Below are 17,534 nucleotides of genomic sequence, written 5' to 3' on the forward strand. Positions count from 1 at the left end.
TCCTGCACTGAACAGCCAGAAAAGGATACAGTCAGGACATTTCAGTAACAATCTGGGACTGCAGGTTGAACTGTCAAAATCATGACTGTCCCATGAAAAACAGGACAGTTGGGAGGTATTAGGGATGCACCGAATCCACTTTTTTGGATTCGGCCGAACCCCCGAATCCTTCACGAAGGATTCAGCCGAATACCGAACCCGAATTTGCATATGCAAATTAGGGGTGGGAAGGGGAAAACATTTTTTACTTCCTTGTTTTCTGACAAAAAGTCACGCAAATTAGGATTCGGATTCGGTTCGGCCAGGCAGAAGGATTCAGCCGAATCCGAATCCTGCTGAAAAAGGCCGAATCCTGGCCAAATCCCGAACCGAATCCTGGATTCGGTGCATCCCTAGGAGGTATGAAAACTTTTCATGGAATTCAAATATAAGCACCTGCTTAGGGCCATGGGGAGCAACATCCAAGGGATCAGAGAGAAAAACTGGACGTGCTTTAAAGTGGACCTGTCACCTACACATAAAAAGCTGCATAATGAAAGTCCTTTGCAAATTAAATATGAAACGCCAAAAAATGTTTTCATCAAAACATCCATACCTGTTATAAAGGCGTTTAAATATCTAAACTGTCAATCAAATATTACCTGCCCCGCCTCTATGCAAATGGAATAGAGGAGGGGCAGACAATTACTTTCACTTTCCATTCAGCACTTCCTACATGTCACTGCTCTCCCCACATTCCCCCTTCCCTCCTCAGGCTCTATAATTGTGTAGGGCACTGCACATGGACATTAGGTTCCCCCATTCTGGTGCAAACACAAGATTTTGGGGTGATATACAATTTCCCTTAATAACAGTGTCCACAAAATGACGCAAACACAATTTAAATAATAAATAAAGTGTAAGTAAAGTTTATTTTGCTCAACTAACATGATAGAAAAGAATTTGAAATTATTTCTTAGGATGACAGGTCCTCTTTAAGCAACTACACTCATCATTCAATAGCTATAGTCACCCAAGGAGACTTAAGTTTCATTTCACAAGAAGAGTCTAAGACTGCAGTACCGGTATGGGATCCATTATCCGGAAACCCACTATCCCGAAAGCTCAGAAATAAGGGGAACGCTGTCTCCCACAGACTCTGTTTTATCCAAACAATCCAACATTTTTAAAAATGATTTCCTTTTATCTGTAATAATAAAACAGTTCCTTGTACTTGATGCCAACTAAGATATAATTAATCCTACTGGGTTTATTTAACATTTAAATGATTTTCTAGTAGACTTAAGGTATGAAGATCCAACTTACAGAAAGATCCGTTATTCGGGAGACTCCAGGTCCTGAGCATTCTGAATAACAGGCCCCATACCTGTACTACAGTTATGCTTCTTGTGGGCTGAATCCTGCCCACAGTATATCAGGGAAGCAGTATTGGTCAGCAACACGGATTTCAACATCCAAAGTGTGAGAAAATACTGTAATGCATATTTTTTGCCCTTTGCTGAATGGAAATCACCCCCTCGAAAAGTTGCTCCTTACTGCTATTGACCTCCACATGAGGGCAACAGTGGGCAAAAAGGCCTATCAGATTATAACGATTATTTCTTTCTTCGTCTGACCATTGACATCCCTGGTGCTTACTATCCAGTATTCATGTATCACGACCAACACATAACAAATAAAGCAGCAGCACTCCGGTATTGTTGAAAAAGTGAAAAACTTTACTCAAATGCCATAGGCAAAGTTTGTCAAGGGCTTGACAAAGGGCCTGCGTAGCCTATGGCATTTGAGTAAGGTTTTTCACTTTTTTAACAATACCGGAGTGCTGCTGCTTTATTTGATATATGTATATTTTGCCCTGGGAGGGGGTATGGCTTGCACCCGGGGCTGCAAGGAGACTAATCCGCTTTTGAAGCACACTTCAACTACATTTACACGACCAACATATAAAGCACTCATCGCTTAAGGGATGTTACTGCTGACAGACAGGACAGGAAGGGGCCCCCAGCCGAAGGTAAAGTGAAGGAATCTTGCTCAACAGGTAACACCGCATCAGAATTCCGACTTTCAGAGCCATAGGAAATAATATGCCTGCAAACTACAAATGCCAAAAGAGGGCAGTTAATCCTGAAGAGTCAGCTGGGACGGACAGAAAAGTGCCGGCGTTAGGAAACAGGAAAGGCAGGCTCTGGGCAAGTGTGTGAGACACATTTTGGCACAAAGAGTACACATTTACAGCATTGTGAAGGAAAAATAGATAACAGATCAGAAGACTACAAGTGCTTGTTGCCTGGAAATGTGGCTCCCTCCCCTTTCCAAGTGACACTTGCATGCACTTTCAGGTGACTCCTAAAGCTGGCCATAGATGTAAAGATTTTGAAAAGATCTTTTTTTTTTTTTATCGTGAGACCACGATTATCTCGAAACAATTGTTTAAATGTACAATTTGTCCATCAACTAAAAAAGACCATTTCAGGCGATATTGCCAGGAAAACTGTATGTAATGTTGATGGGGTATTAACACACAATAAGAGCAATTCTAATGTGATGGGTCCCTTCTAACTCTCTATACGAAGGATGGGACCATTAAAGGAGAACTAAAGCCTAACAGAGAAGTAGGGGTTCAATACAAGTCCAAGGCAACCACAGCTTTTTAGCTGGGAATATCTGTGCCTCTGGCGATGCCCCAGTAGCTCCCCATCTCCTTTTCGGACAATTCCCAGCACATGCCCTGTGCTGATGTCACTTACCTGATCTTAGAAGCCAACTCACAATATACAGAGTATATACAATATAAATACCATAATATAAGGCTGATTAGTAATTAATCCAGATTCTAATTACATACATGGCAGCTCTGACACCACAGCAATTTGCATCAGAATTAAAAAATTTGCCCTGTAGCATAAGATTATAAAACAGACAAAATTAATTTTCTGCTTGATGATTTGTGACAAACCCTAAGTTTAGCTTCTCAACAGCTGCTCAGAGCCCACTGAGCATGTGCAGTGTCACGGACACTCCTAACAAAATGCAAGATGGGAAGCTCATGAGTCTTTAAGATATGGATGGATAAAGATGCTGAACCTTTAGGCTGGAGTTCTAAGCTCATTATATACACTATTCATTGTTAGGGTTTAGTTCTCCTTTAAATGACAACTCTCAGCAACATTCAACAGGCACTTGCATGCGGGCACTGTTAAAACCAGTGCCGGCGGATTTATGGAACTCTCCAAGTGGCATCTTGTTCTTCATTAAGCTCCGGTATGTAGAATTTCGGAGCTTTGTTTATGTTTTTTGAGAAAATGTTCACATGTTTTTATTTTTAGGCTGCACCATATAAATAATATTGCGCTGCAAGCATTTAACTGTTGATCTAGGACAGAGTTGCCTGCGGCGAGCGACTCCAGATATATGTTTGGGGCTTACTAAACAGCTGCGCTGATCTGCTTGGCAGCATCATCAGTACCGTAGGGCACACACAGGTATGCGAGTGGGACAGTGCAGATTCTGCCATGTGCAATGATACACTGTTCAGATTTAAATCTTGGGCACATGGAGCTTTGAGAGAAAACACATTTTATTGACAACCATCTTAGCATTCATTCTATTCATTTTCCCTTACCACCATCTGCCTCCTCTTTCATTATTATTGCCTTGTTCATGACTTTCCTCCAGTCTGAATTGCTCTTCCCATCATCTCTCTGCATTTCCATCATCTAATGGAAATCATTCCTTTATCTGCTGCTGCAGAACTTTACCAATATCTCTTAGCTGCAGGGGGCCACCATATCCTAAAGGCCCATGCAGAGCTTTTCATCAGGTGTATTTCAACCAACTGTCCCTGATTGCCTCCTGTGAATCCCATTGGCTTAAATGGGACCGACAGAAGACACACTTAATGGAATGGTAACAAAAAAATGATTCTTTAAAATAAATGTACTGTTGCCCTACCCTGGTAAAACTGATGTGTTTGCTTTAGAAACATATATAAACAAGATGCTGTGTAGCCATGGGAGCAGCCATTCAACCTAGAGTCCTGCAGCGGGTCAGGTACCCGAGGGTTACCCGCAAAAACTTGCAGGTAGATGCGAGTCGGCGGTTCTCCGGGTTTGCGGGTCGCGGATCTTCTCAATAGCGAGTTTTACTCCTTTTGTCTGATGTCACTTCCGGTTCCGCCTAAATATTCGGAAGGGGTTTTTTACAGTGAGAGCTGTGAAGATGTGGAATTCTCTCCCTGAATCAGTGGTACAGGCTGATACATTAGATAGCTTTAAGAAGGGGTTGGATGGTGTTTAGCAAGTGAGGGAATACAGGGTTATGGGAGATAGCTCATAGTACAAGTTGATCCAGGGACTAGTCCGATTGCCATTTTGGAGTCAGGAAGGAATTTTTCCCCCTCTGAGGCAAATTGGAGAGGCTTCAGATGGGTTTTTTGCCTTCCTCTGGATCAACTGGCAGATAGGTAGTTAATAAAAAAAAAAAAGTTTGAACTCGATGGACATGTGTCTTTTTTCAACCTTACTTACTATGTTACTATGTTTATAATGACAGCACTTCCTGTTTTACTCCTTTTTTCTGATCACGCCTACGTCTAATGATGTCACTTCCGGGTTTACAATGACAGCACTTACTGTTTCTTGATGGTCAGCGGGTCGCTGATTGGGTTGCGGATAAGGTACTTGCGGGTCGGGTAGCGGGTCCAAGTGGGCAAGTATCCAGGTTGCGGGTTGGATTTGGGTTTAACAAATTGGTTCCGCGCAGGAATCTAAAGCTGGCCATAGATGTTGAGATTTTTAAATGATCCGATCCTCATCGTGAGACCATGATTTTCTCGGTATGAATTGACCATCAACTAAAAAGACCAATTTGCAAGGAAAACAAAGGGGAGCTGCCTGCTTGGCCCTGCAAACAGATATATTGCACTGGGACCGACAAAGATTTTTTGACCTGGCCGATCAATTTCCTAACAGATGTCGGCCGAAAAATCGTAAGATGTACTATTGTTCGAATCCCACTAACCGCACGATAATTTCGAAGGATTGGTCGGACTTCTCTTAAATTGGTCGTTCTGCAAGAAGAATCGTCGCGGCTATGGGGAGCTTTATTCAAGCACAGGATACAGAGTAGATAACAGATACGTTCTGAAAACTCCCATTGTATACTAAAAAGCTTATCTCTTATCTGCTGTGTATCCTGTGCCTTTTCTCCTTTTTTCCAGCTTGAATGGCTGCCCCCATGGCTACATAGCAGCTTGTTTACATAAACTGTAGTAGAGTTTCTGAAGCAAACACAAGTTTTAGCAGTGCAGCGCAGCACTATATTATATTTTCATTACTTTAAAACACTTTCATTTTTTTATGTTACTGTTCTTAAGGGGCAAATTGTACCAATTATATACAAAAATAGACAACAGAGCCTGAGAGCCCAGAAGGGCTGCATCCAGTTAACCAGTCCAATGGTAAGTCAAACCTAAAATACAAAAATGCCTAATACAAGAAAACACAATTCTAAGTAACTTTCCTATATATACAATAACAATTTAACATGTGCTCTAGTACAGTTGTTCCATACCGGATGGAAACGCAAGAGTATTTCATAAAACAGGAAAAAAACACCATGCATCACTTTTGCTTCCATGTTCCAGTGACCTCTAGATTTTCTTCCTCTTGGACCCCACAACATGCTCCCCCCCTCTACAGTTATGTCCCATGTGGCACCCCTTAAAGTCACTGACTAAGCAGGAAGTAGAGTTCTGTTCGACATCCAGTCACTCCAGCCTTTATACATTACATTTTTGCCTAACTAACTACAGTATATTAGAAACATTTTTTATTTACCCAGTTTTTATACTGAACTGTTCCTTTAATGCAATTGCAATAAAAAACAGCAGTATCTATGAGCCCAAACTGTTCCATTCCTATATGTGCTGTTAGTAGGTGGTTAGAGAATTAGGAGGGGCACGATTTTAACAGCAGCACTCTAATGCAAAGCTCTACACAGGAGTACTCTCACCTATGGAATTTTTTTCATTTGCACTTCCATATGAAAGTTTAGCTTTAGTGGTTCTAAGAGGCAGTTTTTGCTTCAGTTGTTTGCCTGGAAAACATTATTGAGCAGAAAAAAAAAAAAAAAAAAAAAGGCCCTGTTGGCTTAGGGGACAACTCCATATGCTCTATTTCATCACCCAGGGCAAAGACTTCCGAGCCTTTTACTGGTTACATTTTTACTTGGCTCTTTCTACACTTTCCAGCTGGCTAAATATGATTCAAACGAAAAAGAATGTTTTAACACAGAAGTACCCACCACTTAGGAGGGCAAAGGTCTGTTCATTTGCTGAATTTGCCCAATTGTATGACCAACTTGTCAGTAACATATAAAAATATGGATTATTCGGCACAAAGCAAATTGATTTGCAACTGTTACAACTACATATGCATGTTTATCTCTCCGTTGAGAGAGCCCATGACTAAAGTGCCTGTAGGGCACGAAACACATAAGGCCCATTGAGACGTGTAAATTCTAAATTCCACAAATAAATATTGTTTTTACTTTATTTGTTTTGGCCCTGTGGATTCCTTTGAGTGCCGGATAGCCCCATTTGTTTAGTTTGCCTTGTTTCAGATTGCCCTTCCCTGAAGCTGAGGGTCTGGTGCACCTGGATCACTGTAGCACTTTTTTCTCCACTCCTACTTATTTCTCTCTGTTAGAACACACAACAGCATTGCTTCTACTTCTATGGCCACACATATGGTCAGTAGTGATGTGTGGGCTGGCCCGATACCCGAGGGACACGCAGGTTTGTGCCGACCTCGCACTCCTCTTTGCAGGTGGCAGCGGGATGAGCTCTTCTCCTGTTCTCCCCTCCTGCCACTTTCAAATGCTGGCTTCCGACTTCTGGCTTTATAGCTGCACACCTGATCGCTCCGCCCCTTGTGTGATGTCATCGGTAGGGCGGTTCTACAAAAGGAACCTGGATGCAGGTGGGCGCGGGCTGAGGGAGGGCGGTTTAGGGTTGGGAAATACCCAAACCGCACATCACTAATGTTTAGAGCCGTATAGTGGAGGATCGTCCCATGGCCAGATAATCATCAACCTGCACAAAGCAGCCAAGAGGTGTTGCAAGTTGTAGTCAACAACAGGCTGGACACTCCTGTCCTATAGTATTAAAGGAGTTGCGGCTCCTAAGCTGAAATGTAGTGGTTCTGCCCTCAGGACTGCAAGATTTTACAATTAGACCCCTTCTTTAAGATTCTATACCTCCACCCTCTTTCAGATTCTATGACTCCTCCCCCTTTCAGATTCTATGACCCCTCCCCTTTCATATTCTATGGCTCCTCCCCCTGCTAAGTGGGTTTTTTTGTAAGAAAACGGCAAAAATCCTCAGTGACGTGTAACCATGAAGACAGTAGAAGGATTTAACCTGAATTTAGAGGGCTCATTTGGCAGTAGCTATTCACCCCTCCATGCATTTTCATTTGATCTGTGGTGTCAGATTAAATGGCGTCAGGGAGGCGAACACGGAGTGAAACACAAGAGAGAAGAAGTCACTAAGGTGCTGAAGCAAAGTAACACTGAAAAGTAGATAAGGATCATGAAGCTGTACTATTTAAGCATACATTATCCACACGGGCATCTTCTCTTACAATCAGTCCTGCATGCTGTTCACCCAGTATAAACATTAGTAATAGATCTGTGGAAAAAGTAGAAGTAGCGACGTAACCAAGAGCCACAAACCCTCAGGAATAGAAGGGCCACATAAGGATAAAGACTAATGACTACTTTTAATTTGCTGCAAATGCATGATACAAATAAGAAAAAAACGTTTTTGGGCGGACTTCCCCTTTAGCACTGTGTCCTTGTGTAGTAGGGAAGTATGAGAGGCAGAAATTACGATAATTCCTTTTATAAGTTTCATTTTAGAATGTAAAATAAAAATAAATGGGAAAAAACTAAAAATGGTAAATGTTTGTGATTCGGTCATTGATAATACATTTTGTGAAGTAAATCACAACAGGCATACACTATGGTTTTTAAAGAACAGTAACATCAAAAAATAAAAGTTTTTTTAAAGTAATAAAAATATAATGCGGTGTTGCCCTGCACTGGTAAAACTGGTGTGTTTGCTTCAGAACCACTACTATAGTTTATATAAATAAGCTGCTGTGTAGCAATGGGGACAGCCATTCAAAGGAGAAAAAGGCTCAGGTTACACAGTAGATAAGCTCTGTAGAACATAATGGTGTTATCTGTTATCCACTATTGTGCCATATAGACTTTTTTCAATTCCCACAAATCAGCTTGTTTATATGAACTATAGTAGTGTTTCTGAAGGAAACACATCAGTTTTACCAGTGCAGGACAACACTGCGTGCTATTTTTACTACTTTAAAACACTTTAATGTTTTGGTGTTAATGTTCCTTTAAGAGTATAAACGTATGGGCAAATAAAGGTGGCCATACACGGAGAGATCCGCTCGTTTGGCGATGTCGCCAAACGAGCGGATCTCTCCCCGATATGCCCACCTTGAGGTGGGCAATATCGGGCTGATCAGAGTGTGGACCCTAGGGCCCAATGATCGGATCCTAACGTTGGGTAACGGGCGGGCGGATCGCGGGACTGCATCAACGAAAAGATGCGGCCGCGATCCGACGGGATTTTTAGTCCCATCCGATCGACATCTGGCCGACTTTCGGCCAGATATCGATCGGGGAAGCCCATCGGAGGGCCCCATACACAGGCCAATAAGCTGCCGACTCAGTCTGTCGGCAGCTTTTATTGGCCCGTGTATGGCCACCTTAAATCTCCCAGAGTGGCCCTATAAAATCAACGGGGTCCTTTCAGCAACACATGCAGCGCACAGCAGAGAGACAGAGGGTGGCTGACAAGTAATCCTGGTAACATAACTGATGACATCATCAGTGGTTCATGACCTCACATGCAGCATTAGTTTTAAAGGAGAACTAAAGGTATAATCACTGGGGGTGCAAATAAGCAACACCCTTCCCAGTGAAAATAATCACTTACCTTATACCCTGGGCCAGTGCTCCTGTTAGAAGAAAACTGCACTGACACGGGGTATTTCTGTAGAAGTTTATTCGCTGTGATGTTCTTTATTTTCTCTGGGCCTGGGCAGGTGAATATGTAGTAGATTGAAAACGTCAGCTTTTTAAGTCTAAGTTTGACTTTTACCCTACTGTGCACGTGCCTATCTGGACTGGGACAAAGAGAAGATAGAAGAAGATGGTGACAAGGAGCTTCTACAGAAATACCCCAGGACGGTGCTCCCGTTTCCCTAAAAACTATACCGGCTCGGAGGAATCAGGTAAGAAACTAGAATCACTAGGAAGTGCCTACCATTTTGGCACTTTTCCCAGTGATTATGCCTTTAAATCTCCTTTAATCTGCCCACATATTGAGAAAGGTGATTGGCCCATGTGGTTCATTGTTTAACAGAAATGGCCAACCATTGTGTGCATGAGCCTGAAGTTGTACATGTTGATACAGGTGTAGGATCCATTATCTGGAAACCCAATATCCAGAAAGCTCCAAATTACGGAAAGTCGGTCTCCCATATTATATTACATTGTAATTAAATAATTACATTTTTTAAAAATGATTTCATTTTTCTCTGTAGTAATGAAACGGTACCATGTACTTGATCCTAACTAAGATATACTAAATCCTAGTTGGATGCAAAACAATCCTATTGGGTTTAATTAATATTTCAATGACTTTTTTAATAGACAAAGGGATACTGTCATGGGAAAACTTGTTTTTATTCAAAATGCATGAGTAAATAGTGCTGCTCCAGCAGACTTTTGCACTGAAATTTGAGTAAACTGATTAATTTAATTTTTAAATCTGACATGGGGCTTGACATATTGTCAGTTTAACAGGTGCCTTCAGTCACATGACTTGTGCTCTGATAAACTTTAGTCACTCTTTATTGCTCCATGGTACATGGTTCCATAGTGCAGCACTGACTCTTTCTGAATGCACATGACCAGGCAAAATTACCTGAGATGTCTGCCTAAAAAACTAAAAAAATGTTGGGATTAGAAATAAAATTTCATATGGTAGTGTGAATTATTTGCAGTATAAATGTAATTTAGGAATAAAAAGTACACCTTAAAAATCATGACAGAATCCCTTTAAGGTATGGAGATCCAAATTGTGGAAATATCTCATCCAGAAAACACTAGGACACGAGCATTCTGCATAAGAGGTCCCTAACCTGTACAGGCAATAGGAGTCACTGGCTCAAGAGACTGGGGGATTTGCTTTGCTGGGGGAATAAATTGTTTTAGTTTCATACAAGTCCAGAGCAATCAGAGACACAGTGAGAACATACAAACTCCTTCCAGATTGTACCAATATGGTGCAATGTATCTGAGGCAATTGGATCACAGCACATGTATATGCAATATGTTTTTGATATCATTAAAGAACACGGAAACCTTGAGTTATCAAATTGTTAGGCACCTCCCAGTGAAATATACATTTTAAAGAACAGGCCTTTGTCAAATGCAAATGTTCCTTGCATTAAAGGTTAGATCACTCATGTTCCTTTAAAGAGCAAGGATTGCTTGAGTCGATGGAGACCCCCAGCGCCCACTACTTCTCATCCCGGAATAAATCCTGACGTAAGTAAAGAGTATGCCAGGAGAAACCAGGAGAAGATGAAGGCTTCCTGCTCTTCTAAAAAGATATTCATAAAGAAGAGGAATACTGGCCTGGGGGTAAGAGGTAGTGGAATAATTTTTAACTCTAGGATACAACAAAGGAGATGTCACTTATACACCAACACTGGTCAGATAAAGATAAAAAAATATAGTGCTTTACGTGGCTCCATGTTAGAGAAATATTTTGGCTGAGCTCCTTGTGAATAACACTTTCTCCAAACAAAATGTATCATTCTCTGTATATTTACATATTTTTGCATTCCTCTTTGGGGGGTCTTTTCTTTTCCATCCCTGGCAATGTCTTCACCAACGTGAGTGGGGTTCCTGAACCTTGGAGAGGGGAACAGCTACACAGGGCTGCAGGGTACCATTATGTGAGAATTCTGCCTCTCCTGAGGTTGGAATTTAATTCCCAGCATCCAAGTGCCTCTCTAATGGTATTCAGAGTTGTCATTTAACCAGCCCATCCTTGGTATCACATCAGAGGAGATCTATCTTGCCCTAATTTTGTGTAAATATAGTTTTAAGTAAACGTAGTTACACATTTTTTATATGTACATACAAGTATTTTTCACTGCAGAGGTGCAGTAGCTGCTTTTGGGCTGTGCCTCGGGTTTTGGAGCCCTGGGAGAAGCTTCAGCAGAACCCGAGGTTAAAGGGACTCTCCCTAGTCTTGAGTCTGTGGGGGGTCGGGTGACGGGGCTCCCCTTGCTCTGGCACCGGTGAGCCCAAAGACTTTGGACACTTTCAGCGTCTTTTGGCCTGGGGCTTTAGAGTATTTTGGAGTCCATGCCTTATTAGCAGGCCCGGATTTGTGGAAAGGCCATCTAGGCCCGGGCCTAGGGAGGCAGGATTTTAGGGGGGGGGAGTCATGCTGCCCAATCACACCCACATTGGTTCAAAAACACTGGGGATGCACTAGAGATACAATCATTTTTTAAATTTCCCGTGCGCCATTCCCCATTGCTCCAGTCCAGATGATGAAAATTTGCACGAATAAAGGGGAGGGGACAGGGGCGATGAACGGCAGTGGGCCTAGGGGCGTCCACTAAAAAAATCCAACCCTGCTTATTATAGGACTCACTGGGGCACCCACACTTTGCACTTTATGCACTGTGCACTATGGGTGTAGAAAGCACAACCTCAGCAAAATCTTTAAATGGGTGGTTCACCTTTACGTTAACTTTTAGTATGTTATAAAATGGCTTATTCTAAGCAACTTTTCAAAATAATTTTGTTTTTTATAATTTTTGAATTATTTGCCTTCTTCTGTCTCTTTCCAGCTTTCAACGGGGGACAATGACCCCATCTAAAAACAAATGGTAGGTAAGGATGGACATTTATTGTTATTGCATTTTATTACTCATCTTTCTATTCAGGCCTCTCCTATTCATATTCCAGTCTCTTATTCAAAGCGGTGCATAGTTGCTTGTGCAATTTGGACTCTAGCAACCAGATTGCAAACCGGAAAGCTGCTGAATAAAATAGCTAAATAACTCAAATAATAAAAAATGAAAACGAATTGCAAATTGTCTCGGAATATCACTCTACATTATACTACAAGTTAAATTAAACAACCCCTTTAAGTAAACTTAGCACTCAATTTTACATCTCAGTGACGCTGCAGATCTGAACCTGATACATTGATCTGTCACTGTTTTTTGTTTGTACCAATTTCATAATATTCTTTTCCCTGCTGAGCTGGTAGATTCTTCCAGTCCTGAGCCAGACTGAGCTTTATAGCTGTGACATGGCTAGGATCATAACATCAAGTCATTTCAGCTGCTGCAAACACTCATGAGCTTTGTCTGCCAGGAGGTTGCTTCTCATACTGTTATGCTGTGCCAGGTCCATTAAACTCGCCTTTGTAGAACTTATACAGGTATGGGATCCGTTATCCGGAAACCCGTTATCCAGAAAGCTCTGAATTGCCATTACAATCAAAATCAAGATTTGTAAAAATTATTTCCTTTTTCTCTGTAATAATAAAACAGTAGCTTGTACTTGATCCAAACTAAGATATAATTAATCCTCATTGGAAGCAAAAGCTTTTTTGGATTAACTTAATGTTTACATGATTTTGTAGTAGACTTATAGGGGCAAATTCAGTAACCTCCAGAAATTTGCCAGCGATGGCTTCACTCACACACTTCGCCAGACGAAAATTCGCCAGGACAACGCTAATTCACTAAAATGCGAAGTTGCGTCCAGGGTGCCGAACGAAGGCGAAGTTTCGCAAGCGTCTAGGGATGGGCGAATTTTTTCGCCTCGTTTCGCCGAAAAAATGACGCCCACAGACTTGTATCGAGACGTGCGACAAAAAAAAGACGCGCGTCAAAATAATTTCGCCGCGCGACAAATTTTTTTTGACGCCCATAGACTTTAATGGGCGTCTGCGACATTTCGGCGGCGGCGAATTTTTGGCGAAGCGAAACGGGTCAAATTCGCCCATAGCGTCAATTCAGCAAGCAAAGCAAAATTGCGCTAGCGTTGGCCAATTTGCATACGGTGGGAAGTTGGATTTCAATGGACGTATATGTTGCAGCAAATACATTACACAAGTTCAGGGATCACCTATCTACTCTATTGCACTTCGCCTGTCTAAGGTGGCGAAGGCAAGTCTGGCACAAGAGGTAACGTTCATTAAAATCCGCATCTTTGTGAATTTGCGTAGTTACGTCTATTCACCAGAGCGAAAATTCGCCTGGCGTTAGAGTGCGAAGTAGCGCTACAGTCTATCTCCTTCACTAGCGAATTTACTCCACTGCCCGTTAGTAAATCGCAGAAGTCCCGAAATGACGTCACGCTGGCGAATTTTTCGTCAGCGTTAGTCACTTTGCCCTTTAGTAAATTTGCCCCATAGTGAAGATCCAAATAAAGGAAAGATCAGTAATCCAGAAAACACCAGGCCCCGAGCATTCTGGATAACAGGTCCCATACCTGTACGTATAACTAGGGCAGTATTTAAGAGGTCCCAGCACCCTGGTATAGGACATTTTGTAGGACATCAATGCACTTAAAATCATCGCCTTATTCATAATCCTACCTGATTAACTACAACCCTGAAGGGTGGAAAGAGTTAGTAACTTATTAAGCACCAGGACCGATGGATTTTCTAGTTACACCCTGTGGACATGACATTCTACACATATTCGTGACAGCAAGGCTAGCATTATATTTCATGGATCCAGCAGGGAATTTTTTCTTGATGGATATTGGCTGTAGGTTATGTAAACTGATAGGGGCCGCTTGTCTGATGCCCTTTAACATCAGTGAGCTTTTAGTTTTCGAGGGTTGGGGGGGGGGAACCTTGGTTCCTACTGAGAAAACCCACATTTTCACATGTTAGAGAACTCTAAAGGGGAATGTTTTAACTGCCTCATGCTGAATTACACTGTTAATAATACAAGGCAGTACTGCAGGTACAGGTATGGGACCTGTTATCCAGAATGCTCGGGACCTGGATTTTTTCATAAAACGGATCCATATATTTAATGCACTAAAAAAATCATTTTGCCTCCAATAAGGTTTAATTCTATCTTAGTTTGGATCAGGTACAAGGTGCTGTTTTATTATTATTTGATTGAATTATTTGATTATAATGGAGCCTATGGGAGATGGCCTTTCCGTAATTGGAAGCTTTCAGGATAAGCAGGATAAAGCTGGCCATAGACGCAAAGAATCCTCGATTCATACGATTTTCGGACCGTTTGTGGAGAGTCCCGACGATTTTCAGAGGGAGACTGTCACTAGCTTTGTCAGAAATAACTATCATACGATTGCTGTCAGGGGCAGAACATTGGCTGATCTGTTCTTAACTACTTTATTTGATCTGAATGGTAAGACTTTGATCTGAATGGTTAGTGGCGGGTCGGGAGATGGGGAAGTCCGATCGCATGAGGATTCGAACGATCGGATCTTTGCATCTATGGCCAGCTTTAGAATAGGTATGGAATCGGTTATCTGGAAACCTGTTATCCAGAAAGTTCTGAATTACGGAAAGGCCATCTTCCATAGACTCCATTATAATCAAATAATCCAAATTTTTAAAACCGATTTCCTTTTTCTCTGTAATAATAAAACAGTAGTTTGAACTTGATCCAAACTAAGATATAATTAATCCTTATTAATAACAAAACCAGCTTATTGGGCTTATTTAATGCATTTATGATTTTTTTTGACTTAAGGTATGAAGATCCAAATTATGGAAAATTCGGTATAAAGAAAGTCCCAGGTCCCGAGTATTCTGGGTAACAGGTTCTATACCTGTACTAGAGAATCTAAGACAGGTGTTTCTGCTGGTGGCAGTGGTGATTAAAAGACTCATATACAGTACAACAGATCTTGGCGCAAACATTGCTGTGAGACGACTACAATGCCCAGTGTATAAAGCCACTCCAGTGCTGGCAGTCTAAAGGTGGCCATAAACAGGCAGATTAAAGCTGCCGATATTGGTCCCTTAGACTGATTCAGCAGCTTATCTACCTCTGTAGAGGCGTTCCCAGGGTCGGACTGGCACATTTGTGGCCCACTGGGTTCCTAACCTGGAGGGCCCGTGCGCATGCACAAAAACTGGCGAGGTGTGCGCATGTGCAAAACCCCAGTGCGGTGTGCGCATGCACAAGAAAGGGATTGCTGCCTGAATGCACAAGAAACGGTTACGGAACGCATGTGCGAACGTTCGTGCACAGTGCGCACCGCATATATTTTTTTTAGTTTCGCCTGATAGGGGAGCAGGTCTCGTCCTGCTGGGGCCCACCGGGTTTTTTCCCGGTGTCCCGCCGGCCCAGTCCAGCCCTGGGCGTTCCGACGGGACTCCTCTATAGATATCAGGCCAAAAATCCGGCAGATGTCGATCGGGCAGATCTGATTTTTTTTATCGACCGAGGGCCGCATCTCCCTTCAGTGCTCATTTCCTTCGTAGTAATCCGATCGTTTGGCGCTAGGGCAGAATGATCGTATTAACCCAATATCCTAAGTGTTACCCTGGGCAAATGCCCCTAACGTTTTACTTACCCCTCGGTGCCATCTTCAGCCGCTTCAGTAATCTTTGGAATGACCGGCGCTTCTGCAATTTTTGTGAGTTTCGGCGAATGCGCAGTTGTAGAGAAACAGAAAATTTGCTCCAATTGCGCATGTGCCACCATGCTGGTCTCATGCTGAATATTTCCCAAGAAAAAAAAGATGGCGTCCGTGACCTCCGATGCCTGAATCTGCACCGAGGGGTAAGTAAACCGTTAGAGGCATTTGCCCGGGGTAACACTTCGGCTGGGGGGAGGAGGGAGGGGGGTATATGCAGGGTAGGAGCGTAGGGTTTTTTTAATGTTAGGGTTGAATTCTCCTTTAAGTTAACAGCAACTGACAATCAGGGACCCCCCCCCCCTAGATTGCTACACTACAACTCCCAGTGACAGCTGAAGCCTGTAGTTTAGCAGTAGCCCTACATTGACCCTTTTTCGCTGCCACTTTAAATGTCAACTCCACGCGGAAGTATCCAACACAACAAACAAGATATAGAAACAGCTGGTCCGTTTCACACATTTATTGCAGTTTGTAGGCAACAAAAAGCTTAAAAAAAAAGTGCAGGGTTTCCTTCCGCATCTCTATCGGCTCTAAACTTGTATGTTACCACCAACACTTGTTATTGTAAGACGTTCAGGGTTGCACAAGATTTGCAAGTTACAAGTGCAACCCATTTCCCTCCCCCCTACAGCTCCCCTGGGTTACTTTGTGTCAAACTGCTACTACTTCATTATGTGCATGGTAAGCGGTCAGCAAATAATGCTTAATAAAAGTCATGGGAATAATTGTTCCTTGCATTAAGTGGTGTGCAAGGTGCATTAGGGGGTGTTTACAATGTGCCCATTTTCATCCCCCATGAAGGACCTACAGGTGGGTTCAGAAAGGCATATGTAAAGGCACACACAGCAAACTAATCAAATACAATAAGCTCAACCAGCAGTAAACTGTGATATAAAAAGTCAAGAGGGGTAGGCAATAGTTTGGGAAGTGGAGGAGACAAGTGTATTCATATTTCACCTTGGCCTTCAGCCTTGTGTTTTTATATGGTCATCATGGAGCTCCTCTGTAACTTATAATATCCTTATATTTTACAAGAGGGGGTACTTTATTCACTATATAAATGGTGCTTAGTGACATTATCAATTATAATCGGTGCTCGGTGATGTGAATTCTGACACAACTCAATGAAACGGTGTATTATAATAATGTCCCCCCTGTTGGAAAACATTAGGATATTACAATTGACATTGGAGTTCCATGACCTGTATAAAAGCAAGAAGCTGAGAGGATATCTAGTGGTAAACCAATAAACCATTTATATAGACAGTGCTTTTTTAATGCACTGAGCTCATTTCCTACAAGCACGGGAAACAATACAGGAAACAGAAATTAGGAGAAGTTGAAACTAGAATATCAGTCTTTGTAAGGGTCACTATAGGCCACAGCCTGTTCTGTTTGTGAGTGCATAATTTAGGGCAGGTATTTGGCTGTATAAGATTAAGCTGGCCATAGATGCAAAGATCCGATCGTACGAATCATCGTACGATCGGACTTTCCCATCTCCCGACCCGCCACTAACCATTCAGATCAAAGTCTTACCAGTCAGATTAGTTAAAGAACAGATCAGCAATGTTCTGCCCCTGACAGCAATCGTACGATATCTATGTCCAACCAAAGCTAGTGACAGTCTCCCACTGAAAATCTAACCTGTCCGATCGTCCAAACGACCGATCTCCGCCGGACGAAAAATGTCGGGACTCTCCACACACGGTTCGAAAATCGTACGAATCCTCGATTCGTACGATCAGATCTTTGCGTCTATGGCCAGC

The 17,534-nt window shown here is 42.3% G+C and overlaps 1 protein-coding gene across 4 annotated transcripts in view; it reads right to left on the reverse strand.

The window, feature by feature from the left end:
* Nucleotides 1-17,534, reverse strand: part of tmcc1.L (transmembrane and coiled-coil domain family 1 L homeolog) — a 119,024-nt gene that overhangs the window by 33,833 nt on the left and 67,657 nt on the right.

The sequence above is a fragment of the Xenopus laevis genome, chromosome 4L (genome assembly GCF_017654675.1).
Source record: "Xenopus laevis strain J_2021 chromosome 4L, Xenopus_laevis_v10.1, whole genome shotgun sequence".
In the NCBI taxonomy this organism is placed as follows: domain Eukaryota; kingdom Metazoa; phylum Chordata; class Amphibia; order Anura; family Pipidae; genus Xenopus; species Xenopus laevis.